The sequence below is a fragment of the Nomascus leucogenys genome, chromosome 12, assembly GCF_006542625.1.
Source record: "Nomascus leucogenys isolate Asia chromosome 12, Asia_NLE_v1, whole genome shotgun sequence".
NCBI lineage: Eukaryota > Metazoa > Chordata > Mammalia > Primates > Hylobatidae > Nomascus > Nomascus leucogenys.
Window position 1 is genome coordinate 92,800,039 of NC_044392.1, and position 19,109 is coordinate 92,819,147.

The 19,109-nt window shown below is 37.6% G+C and overlaps 1 protein-coding gene and 1 pseudogene across 1 annotated transcript in view; both read right to left on the bottom strand.

The window, feature by feature from the left end:
• ADGRL2 (adhesion G protein-coupled receptor L2) overlaps positions 1-19,109 on the bottom strand; it is a 693,508-nt gene that overhangs the window by 568,488 nt on the left and 105,911 nt on the right. Inside the window, exon 3 of the mRNA XM_030825138.1 lies at positions 14,908-15,088. The gene's annotated coding sequence lies outside the window, so the exon portion shown is untranslated. The remainder of the gene's footprint in view (positions 1-14,907; positions 15,089-19,109) is intronic.
• Positions 2,008-3,130, bottom strand: LOC115837668 (annotated as a pseudogene).

A 19,109-nucleotide genomic window follows, 5' to 3' on the forward strand; every position in this document is an offset into this window, starting at 1 on the left:
TTCAGGGCAGAACTGAAGGAAGCAGGCATTTGGTTTGAGCATTCTTTACTGCAACCAATTTCAAATATCAGGAGACTCATGTTTCTTAGGACAGACAACCAATGGCTAGTGGGCTGAATCATGCCTGCCTGATTTAGGAGTAAGAAATATTCTTAAAACACAGGCAGGCTGTTCAGGAATATGGACCCTCCTCCTCCCCCCTTCAAATTAGCTAATTAGAGATTAGGCATTGCTTTTTAGCCTGTGGCACTTTTACACTGCGTGAATCGTGTATGAGAATGTTCACCTACTCTTAGAGTACAAGTATCTATTGGATATTTAAGTTTAAAAAAAAGGTAACAGTAGCCTCTAGGTAACTGCACAATGAACTGTTATCTCTCATAATTATTAACCAGGAAGTGGGAAAACTAGGAAGTCAAGTTCACAAACAAACCTTACTACCAACAAGAGTGGGTCGTTGTAAAAAAAAAAAAAAGCTGCTTTTGAAATGCCTCATGGATAGTTCACAAATATAGACAGTAGGTTTCAAAAGTGAGAATTTCAAATTTCTTATGCCATATGGGAATGTGAATAGGTGGTTCAGACTTCTTCCTGAAAAAATACTACTTCTAGGCATCGGGGTTCAGAACATTGTGGTAGCTCAGAAAGCACCACCTTAAAATATGGTACTTTGATATGCTGAGTACCTTGAAATAAAGAAGCAGCCTCAGAAACAAGGTCTCTCTGATCTTCTCCCACTCTCCCTCTCTCTCCCCTTTCCCTATCCTGGAGCACGGAGAGGTGCTTTATGTGACGTTCCCTCATTTGACCAAGGGAAGTTCTACCAGAAGAAACGCAGTTGTCTTGGGCCCCCTCCTTATAATCTCATCAGAGCAGAATAACGTGCAGAAAAGATTAGAGTTGACACCACTCTCCCAGACTCCAGACAAACTTTGCCTCAGGCTATTGTCTGTTCCTCAGGTCCATTCATCTCCCCTAAAAATCCTTCACTCTTCCTCTAAAATTGCCTGCATCCCCCAATTCCCTCTCTCTTATGAATGCGGGCCTTTAAGCTTCAACCATCTGGCCCTTGTTTGAATTTCATACTTGCTATGACTCCCATGCGTTTGCATGTTAATAAATGTGTACACCTTTTCAATCCTGTTGATCCGTCTATTGTCAGTTTGTCTTATACGCTCAAATTCTTGAAACTTCAGGGCGTGGAAGGAAAGTTCCTTTTGCACCTACAACATGATACCCTAAAATATAGCATCTTGGCATACTGAGGTTTTCTGTGTTTTTAATTTTGAGATTTTTTTTTATTTGAAGGTAATCTTAATGCTATTAAATTCACAAATGCTTATTTAAATACCCAATCCTATTTATCTAAAACCCACATTGCAAACACACAAGTATCTATTCTGTCCACATGTCAGCACCCATTCATGTCATGGTTTGGAAATGGGGAGAATAGATTCCCCTTAAATTGCAAGTCAGCAAGTGTTTCTTTACAGTTAACTTTAGCAAAATTCATACAAAATAGTAATTAACAATGATCTTGTTAACTCACAAGGAAACACCTTCAAAACTGCATTTCGTTGAAGTTTCTGTACCAAAATGTAGAAAAACTGAACTACACAATATTGAAAAGTTAAAAATTCCTTAATTTGTTATTCCTGGTACCACCACCACAATTTACAGGGCAATATACCTGATGAAATGAAAAGAAGAAGAAGAAGAAAAAGCTACCACAGATAAAAGACCTCAGGAATATACATCTAATTGACACTACATTGCATTAATCAATAGCTGAACTTTTTGCAAACTATGGCTATGACAGTCCTGAACAAGAAGTTTTCCTGTTTAAGCTGCAGTAACTTTTCTGACTATGGATCATTGTTCCCTCTTTGGCAGATTTTTAAAGTTCCTTTAATGCATTTGGGATGACTGTCTCAAAGTAACCTCCAGCTTTCCTGACAACTCCTCTCTCTCTCTCCTGCTAAGAACTGCAGCCCTTTTCTGCTGGTTTTAGAACCTTCTGCTCCTATATCCACCATGTCCATCACCAGATCCATAACCAGCATCATACGGATGACCGAGCTTCTTCCACCAAAACTGCCCCCTCACATGGGTCCATAATTTGATTGCTGTTGTCCACTATAATTTCCAAAATCATTATAGTTCCCACCACCACCAGTTACCACCACCAAATTTCCTCCATTGCAACCATCATATCCTCCACCACCACCACATCTACCGCCTTGGTTTCCATATCCTGGTCCACCACCACCATAGCCCCCTCTAATACTATAACCAGGGCCACTGCCATAGTTGCCACCATTGCCTCTAAATCCATTATATCCACCATCACCTCCTCCATAACTATTTCCACTGCCACCACCTCCACCAGCATAGCCTCCTCTTCCACCAGTTGCCACCATGGCCAAAATTACCTCCACCACATCCAAGGTTTCCTCTGCAACCCATAAAATTGCCAGATCCACCTCCACAATCTCTCTGTGATCCAGCAGACTGCATGTCTTGTTTAAAAAGGGCCTTTTCACTTCACAATTATGCCAATTAATAGTGTGGTATTTCTGAATAACAATGTTATCAACTGTATCATGATCATCAAAAGTCACAAAAGCAAATCCTCCCTTTTTCCACTCTGTCTGTTTTCCATAACTTCTAAGGTTTCAATGTTGCCATACTTTGCAAAGTAGCCTCTCAAATTATATTCTTCTATATCTTCTTTAACACCACCAAGGAAATTTTTCTTCACTGGTAGATGGGCACCAGGCTTTATCAACTCCTCTCTAGAAACAGTTCTCTTTGGTTCCAATAGACGCCCACCAACCTGTGTGGTTGAGCACATGTTGCTGCATCCACCTCTTCAACACAAAAGTAAGTCACAAAACTAAGCCACCTGGAACGTTTTCTTTGGGGGTGTCTCATTACCACACAACGTGTGAGTGTGCCCATTTTTCCAAATGTTCTCTTCAACTGTCATCTGTCGTTTCAAAGCTCAGAACACCAATAAACAGTTTTCTCAACTACTCTGGTTCCTTTGGGTCATGATCCTCTGCTCCCGGTGGCGATGGCCACAGCTGGAATCGGGCTTGGGGCCACTGGGCATCAGTTTTACCTCCATTTTGAGACTGGACTCACCTCTTCCAACTCGAGTTCACTATCTACTGAATATTTTAACCTGAAGGAAATTGAGAAAACCATAGAAGAAAGAAGGACCTGTCTAACTTTCTCTGTCCTTTCTCCCCTGAAACATGGTTAAAGGGAAGTTGTCTGACCCGCCTCCCCTGTAAATAGGTCATAAGACCCTCGTATGACAGGTGTCCTGCCCTATACTTGGAGGCCGAGAAGAATCTAAGCAAACCCCCTTTGCTAAATTCTGCCCATTTTATTATTAGGTCAAACCTCCCTTTTGTCCATCCATAATTCTACATGACTGTCTACTTTTCATCAAACTTGTCCATAAAAATACACAGTTTTCCTTGGGTCTTTCTGTCTCCATTTCTGAGTGACTCAGACCCCCCTACCTGCTCTAGAGCCCACAGTTGAGATCTTGAAGCAATTGACAAAAGCCGGCAAAAAAGTAGGAATTTATATTTTTTAACCAAGGTCAGTTCTCCCAGATCTCTGCCTGTAGTGCCTGGTGGAGAATGGATGGTAAATTTTTTCCTTGTCCCTTGCTTTCTGAATTCAGACTAGTAGGAGAAAAACACTTGTGTCTTTTGTTATAGGAGTGTCAGCCATGAAATTTGCCATGGGCCAGGCATAGGCATGTGGGGTTCATTTTGGTTCATATTTTTTCCCCTGAAAAGTAGAGTATAAGCCCAAGTGTACCTAGTGCATGTTTAGCACAGATTTTTTTTTTAATTGGTTCTGATATCTGCTCTTGCTGCCACACTTCAGAGTAGTAGTAACAGTTAACTACAAGATGGTACACAAATAAGTAAGAACTGGTAGTAAATGAAGAAAATGAGAGTTTAGAGTACATAAGTGCCTGTGTGTGTACACATGCATGGGTATGTGATTGTGTTGTGTGTATATATGTGATAGGGTCAACATATACTGACTATTATAATAATAATGATTAAAATAAGTGAAAAGGATGAAAGTATAGATCTTTTGAAATTTCTTTCTTTTATTCTCTCTCTGTCTCTCTCTCATTCTTTTATGCTCCAGAATGGAATGGAGCTAGGGGATTTAGAAAGCCTCTGCTGATGAATCCATCATATTCTGACAGCTGAATTCCCAGAAACAGAGTATTAGATTTTCACACAAGGTGACATTTTGACTGGAATCTTTTAAGTTGAAGCTTACAAAGTACTGAGAAGAGGACTGCTCCATAGCGGGTCTTCAAATAATAGTAGCTACTATTGTTATTAATTGCTCCCACGAAGAAACCAAGGATTTCAATGTCTGACCAGCCAATTCCACCATCTCAATACCGTTGCAACTACTATGTCAGAGAATGTTTTGAAAGAGGTCAAGTCGGAAGGTAACTGGGCAGACTTTTATACTGGAGGGTAAGAATAAAAACATTAAGTGGTTTAAAAAGTCAGGAGAGTGAGACTTTGGACCATCACCCACCTGATGAAGTGGTCTTATCTTAGGATTGTCTATCATGAAGATTAAAAATAAAGCCAAGGCTTAACCTCATTGATATTTGAAATAAAAATGTTCATTTTCTTTTAAAAACTGCCCAGGCACAATGATAGAGGCAGTTATTTTTGGTAAAAGTGGATTGCGGACAGAGTAGCTGGCGAAATGCTCTTCAGTATTCACGTAAGACAAAAACCTTCCTGGCACTAAGAAGTCTCAATTGGCTTTTCAGCTGCACTGTGGTTTATTGTGTGCTTTAAATCAGCTCTAAGACTACACTACATACCATTGTGTCTGTTAGAAAATCATTATGGTGCAATTAAAAGCAATGTTGTTTCACAGACGAACATGGAATTTTCCTCTGTGTCTGACGGCTGTGCACTTCCTTCGTGCCTCCTGTGATTATCTGCACTGGTGATGGTCAACAGATACAGCTGTCGGGAAAACACTCAACAGATGGCAGTTGCAGAGTGATGCATCATCCTTTTTGGGATGCTCTCTGACACTGGAGCTCGGGATTTCCATAAACGCTGGTGTATCACTGACTCCTTTCAAGCAACTTGGGCCTGGAATGTTCAGTGTCAAAATTAATCTTCCTCCAGAAATGAAGAGAAATTGAAGTGTCCTCATGAAATGAAGTGTGCAATATAATGCTAAAATGTATTGTCATTTGTAGCTTCTTAACTATTATAGATAAGAACAACCAACTACATAGAAAGCCTGATACGTTGGTAGATTGAACACTTTTTCTTCAGGATGAGAGTGAGCAAGATCGGTCAGTTCTTTCATTTTTGTAAAGCTCTTTAAAGATTGGCTTTATATCTTTTAAAAAGAGCAATTTAACCTTTGCTTCAGTAATGACATGGCTTGTTGAATGATGTTGTCTGTGATGAAATTCGTCTTAGTGGTGCAAGGATTGATTACGTGATTCCTTTTTACACCTCAGTTAACATTTTAACATGAAACACTGAAGCTTCTATCTTCATTATTTATACAGTATATATATGTGTATAACATTATTAGGGAAATAAAATAAGAGTAAACTGATTGACAACCATGTCGAACAATGCGCTGAACAATACTGTATAATAATTATGCTAGATTATTATTCAGTATTCAGAATCTGAGTTATAGAGTCCCTATGACTGACTCATTTTTCTTCCTCTCAGTTACACAGATCCTTTCAAGTTTTAGGGCCTCACTTAACCAGTGAACATTCTGGGCTGTCGCGATGTGTATATTTTAATACAATGACAAAACAGCATTGAACAGTAGGTATAGGTCCTGCATCTGTGTTCTAGAAAGTGTCCTGGGCATGCCTGCCTGCAGCTCCATTCACCCTCTAATGCCACTAAATGATATTTGGCTATCTTTAGTTTGACCTGAATATGAGCACAGTCCTATATAATCCTAAAAGCAGGTAACGTGGGGATAACCATATCCCATAGGGTTAAGTTTAATTTTGTCAAAATTGTTGTCTTTCCTTTCTCATGTTAGCAAAACTGTGTTCCTGCAGTTCGTGAAGATTTATATTTCTTCTAAAACATGACACAGTGACATTTTCTGTTTGTCTATTCATGTCCCCAAAGAGGTAACCACGTGCTATATATGTTTTCTGTTAATATATTTGCAAGTTGGTCTCAATGGTTGGTCTCTGAAAGATTTCCAGTGGATAAAGCACATGGAATGAGAAGCTGCAAAAGGAGCCTTTTTAGTAAATGCATAAAAGAGCAGGAAACAGCGTGGAGGCTGTAGGAAACATGAAACACGACACAGCATAGATTTGACATACATTGTATATGTTTTGGGTGAAAAACAAATATTTTGCTTATTCTAAAAGCTTTAATATATTCCAGGCATTATGATAAGTACTTTGTATGTATTATTTGATTTGATTTAATTCTCACACATATGTAAGATAGGTATTATTATTTTCAGTATATTGATGAGAAAATGGTGGCACAGCTGATAATTTGCCCAAAGTCAAACAATAAGATGGTCTTCCAGACTCTTATAATTTCTTCAAAGAGTATAATTGTTTCTTCCCTAAACAATAGTATGACTTTATGCATATAAGGTTTTCTGTGATGTCATACTGAATACAGGCATTAATTAATAAAGCAATGAAAAAATACATTTGGCTGGGTGTGGTGGCCCACACCTGTCATCCCAGCACTTTGGGAGGCCGAGGCGGGTGGATCACTTGAGGTCAGGAGTTCGAGACCAGCCTGGCTAACTTGGTGAAACCCTGTCTCTACTGAAAATACAAAAATTGGCCAGGCATGGTGGCATGTGCCTGTAATCCCAGCTACTTGGGAAGCTAAGGCAGGAGAATCGCTTGAATTCAGGAGGTGGAGGTTGCAGTGAGCCGACATCGCACCATTGCACTCTAGCCTGGGCAACAGAATGAGACTCCATCTCAAAAAAAAAAAAAATTGTTTGTATGATAAAATGCATCTTTATACCTCTTAAAATAATATAATTTATATTAAAAAAAGAAGTTTGAGAGATGTAAACGTGGATATTTTTTGGAAGGATTCAGGTATCTTTGTAATAAGTAGGACGTTAGTAAACCAGTTTTTCCTGAAATTTTCATGTTTTATGATTAATATATAAAACAATTTTATGATTTCATTTAATATAAATTAAAAGAAAATTCTTCAAGTGTTGAATAAAATAAGTCTGTAAGTAAAACTATTAAGAACATTTTATAGATCCTCTTTCAATGGTGTATAGAGGTAGTATGTTCCCAGCTGAGATGAGTGTGGGAATGACATGACAGGATACATTTTTAAAATAAGCATGCCATAAAAATGATTGGTAGAACATAATCTATGCAATTAAACTCTGTTTTCTTCCCAAATTTTGAATGCAGTCTGTTGTATGCCAAAAAGAGGCAACTAATTGGAAACCTAAAAGTGAATTCTAGATTTCCATTTGCTTTTTTATTGCAGGGCTATATATTCTGGGGAGGCAAAAAGAATATGTAGTTGAGATGTTGTGTGGTTACCTTCAGTATCTTGCCATGATAGTGGCATCTAATATGACACTGTCATGATAGCTCAAATACTCACGTGGGCAAGACAGATCCACAGTGGAGCAAAGCACCTTGAAAGCACATGCAGTATAAAGGTAAAGAAAGACCACTGTCTCATGGTAACTGCTTGCTGTTATGAGTATTCTACTATAAATCTAAGCCATGTAGGGAGTGGGATTTTATGGCTATCATTGCCACTTGAGATTATTCTGCTGCCTAATGCAAGTCGATGAAAGGGTCTAATTTTTGTAATGGTCTTGAAACACTATCTTAGGCATCCATTATTGTGCAATTTTAGTTTTGAATCAGTATGAGCTTTATCTCTAGTTATGATGTTCACATCCTCCATAAGTAAGATGAGGATCAATAGTAAAACAAACCTAGCAAATTGTAGGCTTTACAATAAATCTAAGGTATTAGGTGGACATAATTTAAACAGTTGTTTTTCTTCTGAAGAAGAATAAACACATAATAGGGCAAAAAAAATGAAGCTCTAAAGGGATTGTGCATTCCTAAATATTTTATGGCTGTGTTAAATGCAATGTTGAGCTTTAGTTCCACTGCGGAATATTTGCTGATGATCATTTACTCACCAACTGAAAACCCAAAAGATGCTATTTGAGGTTTTTTGTGTGGTTTCAGTCTTGGCCCTTCTGTCAGGGTTTCACTGCATGATTGTTAAGAGCAACTCTTTGCATGTGAGAAGACAGATGCTGGTGATTTAAGCAGGGAAATACACCACAGTGCTTTTAGTCAGCTGATATTTAATGATTTACCATTTAATGTAGTTCATCTTTCATAACCCTGAGTTCAAACAGAAGCAGCTGCTATTAGGGAGGCAATAATATTGAATTTCCCACCAACGACCTAGGAGAGCTTCTTTTGTAGCTTTAGCTACTGGACCCATCTGGCCTTTCGACCCTAAGCACGACAACTGAAGGAGAGAAACAGTTTACTTACCATCAATAGAGTACTGGGCAGAATGTATAATTATGCCAGATAAAGATTTTCAAAACAAGACTCCTTGTTTTAACATCACTGTGCAACTTTGAAGGATAAAACAATGCTCTTTACTCACTATCAAAAGAACCCTGAGAAAACTCAGAAAACGTATGAAAAATCATGCTGAGCTGAAATCAATTCAAAGGGAAGAAGTGTTCCTGGTTTCAAACATGAAAGATAAACATTTTCTTATAATTTCTATTTGCTTTCATTATTGTGGGGGCTTTCTGGTAAGGTATTTGTAAAGGCTTTTTCCCTCTAGTTTTAGAAGATATTTAGATATATGGATGAATAGATAAACTACTTAAAACAAAAACAAGCCTTTCAGAAAACTAAAGTGTAAAAGACAGACATCAAATGAGATTGAAGCCCTTGGAGGGAGGATGGTATCCAATATGCTGATGAGAATTGTGATATTAATGTTATCAAATAGAATGCTTTAAAGGCAATTTTTCCTATCAAAATCCTTTCCTAGTTCAATAATCTATTTTCACTTTGGCATTACTGATGAGGGATTGAAAAGTAGATTACAGGTTAGGTTGCCTCTATTTTTTTCTGAATTTCCTTTTTTTGATTAAATTTCTAACATCTGTAAATTAGGATTTGCAAGGAAAAGAAAGGATTATCAACTTTCATTACAATTACAGGCTTGCTGGACAAGAACTGTTGCCTAGTTATATCTAATCCTTTGACTGATTACAGTAGGCCAAAAATGTTTTTCTTTTCTAATAATATATTCCTAAGAGAGAGAAGGCAGTTAGACCAGATGTTTTCACTGTGAGAAACATACTTAGAGGTGTTCAGTCTGATGGGATTAGATGGACTAGGGTCTCCTATCCTGCGCTACAGCATTTGGGATTCTCAAAGCCAGGGCCAGACTTCTCCTCGAGGAATTTTCTGATTTAAAGATCCATTTTTTGAAGCATTGCCCATAGTACAAAAGCATGCATATTTACCTCTATGCATCATTTGAAAATACTGTCCTAGAGATATTTATGCATTTTCCAAAGTTTGATGATGCTTGATATTTGTCATTTGGCAAATAAGTAGATATTTGCATAATATTTATAATTAGGCAACTATGACATTTAAAAAGATAAAGAATGGCCAGGTGCAATGGCTCATGCCTGTAATCCCAGTACTTTGGGAAGCCAAGGCAGGCAGATTACTTGAGGTCAGGCGTTCGAGACCAGCCTGGGTAACTTGGTGAAACCCTGTTTCCACTAAAAGAAAACACAAAAAAATAGCCAGGCGTGGTGGTGGACGCCTGTAATCCCAGCTACTAGGGATGCTGAGGCAGGAGAATCGCTTGAACCCAGAAGGTGGTGGTTGTAGTGAGCGGAAATCAGGCCACTGCACTCCAGACTCGGTGACAGAGCGCGACTCCGTCTCTAAATAAATAAATAATAATTAAAAAAAGATAAAGAAGACTTTCTGTATAAGGTTGCTGAATAGGCAGTCCAGAAGTATAAATATGCTCCACTTTACACTTTATTATTGCAGTTATTGATAGAAAGTTCCTTCATCTATTCTGAGCTTTAGTTCTGCTGCTTGGTCTGCTACCACTCTAGTGAATTGCATTCCTGGATTCTTAGCCTCCTCATCATTTGTGGAAAAACCCTTTCAACTTTTACTTATTTGTAGCATCTATCAGAACTCCAGTGAGGAAATGGATACCTCAGCATAGAGAATTGTGTCAAAATAATCATGATTTCATTTAAAAAGGAATGATCAAAATATAGATTCTATTTTAACATGGATTTCGTTAGTTAAATCGCTACATATTGGAAATCAGATATTAATGCATCAACCTCAGCAAGTTAGAAAGTTTGATTTGGAATCTTATTTATTTGTTTGTTTTTGTTTTTGAGATGGAGTCTCGCTCTTTTGCCCAGGCTGGAGTGCAGTGGCCCGATCTCGGCTCACTGCAAGCTCCGCCTCCCCAGTTCACGCCATTTTCCTGCCTCAGCCTCCCGAGTAGCTGGGACTACAGGTGCCTGCCACCACGCCCGGCTAATTTTTTTTTTTGTATTTTTAGTAGAGATGGGGTTTCACCATGTTAGCCAGGATGGTTTTGATTTCCTGACCTCGTGATCTTCCCGCCTCGGCCTCCCAAAGTGCTGGGATTACAGGCGTGAGCCATTGCACCTGGCCTGGAATCTTATTTAAATTCATTTTTTAGGTCTGAATACAGACAGGTGAGATTTCTATTTTCCTGTTTGTTCAATTTCAAAATTTATAGGAGTTCTAATTTGAAACATGGCAGAAATGCCACCACAGAAACAGTGGAGGGTTTTTGCCACAAAATTTTATTATAATGATTTCCAGGCTCAAGGGCGTATTATCATGTGGAAGTGTGTATATTTTAAAATAGTGTTGCGATTTTTTTAGCCTTTTAAAACTTTAAAAATGAACATCTATTCCTTTTTTTTGTTTGTTTTGAGTGTGCAGATATTCTGGTTCATTCCATTTTGATGAGACTTAGCATACATTGGTAGTTACCATTGGACACTGTATTCAAATTAGCTAGAATAGATTTCAGCCTTTAGAGAGCTGGATTATTCAGGTGAATGTGGTTAGAGTACTCAATGAAACTGAACATTTCACAATTGCCTATTATTATGAGTTATTTTCAAGTGAGCCCCTTAAAATACATTTTTTTTAAAAAGAAGAAATATAATAAAAGTGGGTGTGATATTGTCATGCATGGGTGCCACATTTGACTGGAGGTGGTAGTTGGGGTTAATTTAATATCAGCTGAAATCTCCTAATGGAGCTTGGGCACTACTGACATATTTTTTAAAAATCGCCAGATCACACTATGATAATATTCAAATAATTAGAAAAGATTAGAAATATATCAAATCTTGTTAAAGAAATGACCTACCAACCTTAGAAGCAAGAAAACCGAGTCTCGAACTCAAATTATGAAATAACAAGCCAATGTTTCTATGAAAGAAAGGTGGACCCTAATACAACAAGTAGAGCCTAGTAATGTATTTTCTCTGTACCCTAACCTTAAATAATGTCACTGTGTTCACCACCTATGACATGGTGCCATATTGCTGAAAGGACTTGTACAGAGAAATAATCCATTCCAAAAAGGTAGAAATAAAGTATTACTAATATAAGAAGGAAAACATCACTTATCTTACTATTCTCTAAAATCATATGAAAAACTCATTGTGATCTAATAAAATATTTTGAAGGAAAAATTATAAAATAAAGTATTAAAGAAAAAGCACCTTGCAGGAACTTTTGAATAATATTTTGTAAAGTTAATGAACCAAAATTGTAAATTATCATTATAATGATTTACCAATTTAGAGTCACATAATGGCAATTAAAGTATTTTTCTTATGATTAAAATGTGAGTTTTTAAAAAAATCATATTTAGCACTCTTCATTTATTTCTACTCCATTTAAAGGGATAAAGAATTGTATAATAGCCTGCATGGGTCACAACAGATTTTATTGTAATTATAAGATGTAATTCAGGAAAATTTAAATTGTATTTTATAGAAAAATAATAAAGTAAAGGAAGACGCTTTTTGTGTGTAGAATATAGCATGGCATGAAATGAAAATTTTCTTTAAATTTTAAGGCAGTAATTCTTAAGCACGTTCTGAGAACTGCGTGCCTGAGAATTACCTGGGAAACTTGCTAGAAATGCTGCAAATTCTTGGGATCTATGCCAGGTCTACTGAGCCCAATTCTAAGATAGTTAATTTCAGAACCTGTTTTACTACATACATAATCAAAGATGCTTCTTAAGAATGGACAACTTTCAGTACCACTCTTCTAAAGGAAATATTTCACCTATACGACTACTTGGCACCACTGACCAAATTAAAGTAAACCCGTAGTATTAGGGAACTCTGAATTTGTGGAATGAAGAGAAGTTGACTATTTTCTGATGAATTTCTACATTTAGTAGGTTATCTTATAAATGATAGGCATTTAACCAATATATATGTTAGATGAATGAATAAATGGAATTTTATCAATTATATGAAGACAAATACCATTTGGATGCAAAATGTGAACGTTAAAATAGGAAATCACAACGAAGAATATTCAAAGGAAACTGATTATTTAATCTACTACATGTATTCAATAATATTTGGAATATGAGAAGATAAACAGATAATTTAAAATCAAGTTACAGAGGAGGTAGCACGCAGGGAACAAGCTGAAGTATAACCATAAAAACTCTTTAGTAAGTCTCTGTTAATGTAAGAGGTAGAGATGAATGTGCTGGCCATTAAATTTTGTGTTTTTTCTTTTCTTTTTTTTTTTTTTTGCAAGAAGGTTGTTTAGGGTATATACAGTACAGTTTCTACATTTAAAGAAAGAAATATGGGGGATAAATATATGGCACTTTAAAGATTAAGAATGTAACTGTTTTTACCCTTACAAATTTGCTGAAAGTAACATTACTTCTGTTTTAGCAATAAGAAAAAGGAGACTGGCCGGGCGTGGTGGCTCACGCCTGTAATCCCAGCACTTTGGGAGGCGGAGGTGGCCGGATCACGAGGTCACAAGATCGAGACCATCCTGGCTAACATGGTGAAACCCTGTTACTAAAGGTCTCTACTAAAAATACAAAAAATTAGCCGGGCGTGGTGGCAGGTGCCTGTAGTCCCAGCTACTTGGGAGGCTGAGGCAGGAGAATGGCATGAACCCAGGAGGCCGAGCTTGCAGTGAGCCGAGATCACACCACTGTACTCCAGCCTGGGCGACAGAGCAAGACTCCGTCTCAAAAAAAAAAAAAAAAAAAAAAAGAAAAAGAAAAAGGAGATACTGTTCTTCAAATGTTTATTCATGTATTCATCCACTCAGCAGGTATTTATTGATTTCCTGCTATGTGCAGAAATGCTGCCTCTATTAGTATTTCAGGACTAGCCCAGAAGGAACCACTCTCCTTTTTATAGCAGATGGTCACCCACTGAAGTCAGATGTTCTGATTTGGGTCATACTCACAGGGAGGATTTGTAAACCAAAGGCATTAGCATTTACAGCTAATTCTTACTTTGTTGAACCGAGCTGTCCAAACTTAAAAGCATGTACTCAACTGTTTACCAACCATCATTATGAACTGCAGTGATATTTCCCCTTCCTCTTATTGTATCTTTTGTTAGGGACCCCTCTCTTCCCCACTATTGTTAAGCTGGGTGTGTCTACATCCTGCTTCTTTTGTAATAATCTTTTGAACTTCTTTAATAAATTAATGGACTAGTCTGTAACTACTGAGGCCACTATTGAGTAATTTTATCAAAGACACACACACTGGTGTCTCTTAATTAAGAATGTGACTAGTAGATGAGGGTATTTGGCAGTAGTTGAAATCAGCAAGTCATTAAAAATTCTTCCGTGATACTACTAATTTGTTTATAATAGCCTTATAATTGCGACATATAAACAAAGACAAATGTGGGTTGGATTCTATGTAAAAAGTATCAATCTTGTCTTTTCTGCTTAAAAGTGTTATAATTTCCACTTCTGGTGCAGTTGAAATAAAAGCTATATCCCGTGGGTTTGGTTGACAAGCTTTTAATGTTCAGGTTCCTTTTCTGAAAGGTGGCCTTTCTTTATACAACACTTGTCAGTTGGTAGCATTGTGTAGTCTAGGAGAAATCACAGAGATGCAGGTGTCTTATGAATAACCAGATGGGAAATGGAAGATGATCAAACTTCTTCCTAGACCCTGTGAGTCAAATAGGAATGACAAAAGATTTTCCTCTGCAACTGGGTGGAGAGTGAAATCGAATTATAAAAAGTCTTGTATACAAATGACAATAATGTCTAACATAAGCCTCCTCCTTAAAGACAGGAAATCTGTTTTCTAAAGCTTTTCCCATCACCAAAATACAGCCAGAGTCTGCTATGAGACTCAGCAGCTGTTCAACAGTGCCAGAAACACTGATGAACGTCCAAGACATTTCCTTCAAGCAAAGTAATATCCTCCAAAGAGCACGTTCGGAGATCGTTCACACGGACTCAGAGGGGAGAGCGCCACCTATCGTATCACGGCGGCAGTGTCCAGGGCACCTGGCCATCCTTCCAGCCTCCCTTGCACCACCCACCGGCACATCTGTTCTGCCCCAGAGAGCTGATGGTAACGTTCTGAGGTGGTCTGAAGTTCACCTAAGTGTGCTCATATCACACTCTATCATGTGAGGAAAACACACGAATTTAAATCAGTTTTTAAAACAACCAGGCCTCTCTTCTCATTTACTAGAATGGAAAAAATTCACTTTTATTACCTCGAAGATGCCAAACAGTGCCATTTTATTACTGTGGGAAGCTGGAAGTCATTTCCGAACCCTTTTGGCAAGGGTGCTATGTAGAGCATCCAGTTCAGTCCTTTAAGTGTCTTCTGAGAACCACCACACAGACTGTGATTTACTGTCTTCAGGAGTTAAAGGGACTCTTTCTACCCTGAAACTGAAGAAAGAAAGGTGAAGTGTGTTTACCAAGCATCCCAGTGAGACTTGCAAGAATATGAGACAGCATAGAGTGGGGAGCCAGAGGTAAAGAATGCTTTGGTAACCCACATTTTTCAGCATCTACTTTTGCATTTGCCTTAAAAGATTATGTTGGCCGCCTTTAGCAGTTGTGATGATTTTTGTATTTGACCAATTGGTCTTTAGGCGACTTTCACAGATATCTACACATAGTGGCAATAGGACTCCTTCTCCCCTTCCTCTTTGACGTTTGCATCTTAAATAGATTTTGGTACACTTCCACAGTAAATGCAGTGCCATAGAGTAAATATGTATGTGTATGTGTATGTGTGTATATACAGAGATAGATAATACACCACCGTGAAAAATAATTACATAGTCTATCACATAAAAAATGAGAAGCTATCTGATAGTGTATAAGGAAATCGAATAAATTCTTTTTCTTGACAAAAATCAGTGAACTACTGACCTCAAGTAGAAAGACCAATCTTTATTTGCCTTTACATTTTTAAACCCTGATAAGTAATCATCCGAAACAACTCTCAAAGGAGGACATGACATTTTTTTCTTGTAAACAACCCCACATCTTTCATGGAGCAATGTCTCTAGCAATTACGTTCTTAATAGAATATTGTATTTATAAGCTATATCATAAGGGCATCCATAATGGTAGCCTACAGTTTCCATGTCTTTTTTTTTTTAAGTGAAATTAATGTTTTCTTACAATACTTTGGTTATCGATGACAAAAACATTTTTTTTTCCTGCTCTGCCTGCTGAGTAAATATAACACAATACTTGGAGTGGATGAATTTATTACAATATTGGAAATATTATGTGGTCTGTTTCTTTTTGGGGCCAGGATGATATATCTGTTCTGAAGTACAGGATTCACACTTGACAGTAGGCTTAGGATTTTATGCTGCTTTCATTGCTAAATCTAGTAGGGGTTCTAGAGGCCAAACCTTCAAGTAGCGCCTGCTAGGCAAATGGCTGAGGGGAGTGGAGGGCTACATCCAGGGAGTCAGGAATGCAGTGCATTCACTGCAGGAACTCGAAGGTAATTAGAGGAATAAAAGTCCCCTTTACTTAAGAGGAGTGAAATCAAGCCAAAAACTTTGATATATGCATAAAAGAAGTAGAGAAAACGTCCAAGAACAAATTTATCACCAGCTTACTGAGTCATCATTAATGGCCATTAAAATAAAACAATAGAAAAAAGAACAGTAATTAAAGATAAGGTAGAAAAATGACTGAATTTTTTTTAAAAAGTTCCTCTTTTTAGAAATACACCCAGGAAGCTCTATTTAAAACTGGCACACACATTGGACTGATTCATATGTTTCCTATGTGTATGTCACTTATTCTTTTATATTTCCATCCATCCATGTATTCATCCATCAATGAATCTAACCATCCTTCACCCAATTATCCATCTATTGCAACCAAGTATTTATCAATTATTTTCTTCTTTCATCCACTTGTAAATCCAACCTGTTTTAGGTGGCTGCTACATAACAAGTAATATTACTAGTGATAGAAAGACATAGAAGATGGAGTCTCTTCCCCCAGCGAGCTTAGAGTCCAAGTGGAGAGAAAGTTAAGTATATCGTTACTACACTATGTGATAGATGATATGATAGCACTACACTATGAAGATAGAAAGGCTTCTAAGTTAGAGAGGTGGATCTGGGAAGGCTAACATTAAAGTTGAACTGTAAGAGAAGATGGTGAAGAACAAAGATAATTCTAGACAAAAAGCATGGTATATGCAAAGTGTGTCCTTAATTATTGGTATTCATTTATATTCACAAAATCATTTAACAAAATTCCATTCCTGAAAACAAAACATGATGTAATGATTCAATTAATAATGACTTGTGGAGGCAATAAAGTTTCGTGGTTACATACACTGCCTTTGGAACCAGATTTCCTGGGCTTGAATCCTGGCTCTTATTCTGTCTACCTGTTAACCTAAGTGAAATTACTCAACTTTTCTCTGCATCAATTTCCCTTTCTTCAACCGGGGATAGTAACTGTATCTCTTATAGTGAGTATTATGTGAATTTATGCATAAAAAACTTATGTTCGTTTGGTAGAAATAATTTCTCAATACATGTTAAGTAGGATAATATTTTTCCCTTGGTTAAAATGATCTTACTGATGATCCTTTTTGAAGAGATGTCTGAGAGCTATCAGAATCTGAGACTTACTACATTCAGAAACCAAAGAGGCTTCACCTTTCTTAAAACATTTTTTTTTTTTTTAAGATGGAGTCTTTCCTTGTTGCCCAGGCTGGAGTGCAGTGGCGCGATCTCAGCTCACTGCAGGCTCCTCCTCCCGGGTTCACGCCATTCTTCTGCCTCAGCCTCCCAAGTAGCTGGGACTACAGGCGCCTGCCACTGTGCCCAGCTAATGTTTTGTATTTTTAGTAGAGATGGGTTTCACCATGGTCTCGATCTCCTGACCTTGTGATCCGCCCGCCTCAGCCTCCCAAAGTGCTGGGATTACAGGGGTGAGCCACTGCGCCTGGCCCTTTCTTAAAACTTTAAAACTGTTTCCAGTAGTGAGGAAAACCTCTAGAAATTCACTCAGATTCCTGAGTTCAACTTCTCTCTTTGCTACCTTCTAACTTTGAGGTCTTTAGCAAGGTGCTTAATGCCTGTGCCTCAGTTTCTCATCACAAATGTAGATGCTAACGACACCAATATTTCCCTCATGGGGCTGCTGTGTGGATTAAATGAGATGATGTGTAAATGTGACTGGCATCACCCAAAGGTTTGTTTCATCATCCAAAAAAGAAAAAAACCTCCTTTAAATTGCTATAATGGCTAATCTAAGACTTGTGAAAAATATCTTTCCCAAAATACTTTCTATAGTTTGAGAGATGACATATAAATATTCTCATCTGCATTTGCCAACTCTGGAAAGCACTCCTAAATGTTATTGCTGACTTTGATACACTGCCTTTGCATCTTTGCCAGAACTTGCTCTGGGTTGCAGCTATTCATAGAATGCCCTTGGATAATGTGATAGGTTGAATTTGAATTACTCCTCCAATCATTTTGGAGCCACTAATAGTGGCAACTAAAATGGTCATCTGGAGAATGAACTAAGTATGGACATTTTCCAATACAATCTCTTTCTATTTTTTGTCCTTAAAATAACTCAAAAGAAGATAATATGCTGTTTGAGTAAGTAAGCATTAAACATGCTAACATAAAATTAATTTTCTGTGTACACTTAATATATGCTTTAAAAGACCACTAATCTCAGATGGAATACAAATACAAAGCGACTTTTAAAAACTTATAATTTATAGCAAACCGATATTGCACTAGAGCTTTTCTCTTTTCCTGGAGTTAGTTTTAATTGCAATTGTTTTAGGGCTGAGCACCAAGCCCATCAGAGCACTATGTACAAACCGGCTTTAAATAAATTCAACATATCGTCATGTGCTAATACTATACAAATCTTTGGTCTCTCAAACATCTCTGCTTTTCTCCCACATATCAATTACCTAACACTGTTACATCTAAGGCCAGGGCTTGTTAGTCTGCCTGAAGGAGTACAGGAGCTCCAGGCTGGCATAGCTCCTATTTTATTAAATTTTTTTTCTTGCCTGCAACCTGATTTCTTCTGGTCTGACCTAATTCCTTTGATGCTTGGGGCTTGGAGGCCAGTGCTCATCTGCATCACGTATGTGTGGAGGAAAGGTAAGACAATTGGCAGAAAAGTAAAAGAATGAAAGAATGGTACCTGGGTGAGAATGCTCTTCCAGTCCGAAATAAGCATTTTGAAAGCAGGACATTTTTGTTTTACTGCATCCTTTAAAGAGGAACCTAAATTCAATGCAGGACCTAATACAAATTTCCCTTCTCTGTTAACTCTTTACTTTTTAAAGGTAGATAGCAAACCATTGTATGACTATGACAAAAAAGAATGGCAGAATGCTAATTGTAGCATCGTAGGATAAATCCCAATGTAAGAAAAATATCTGTTT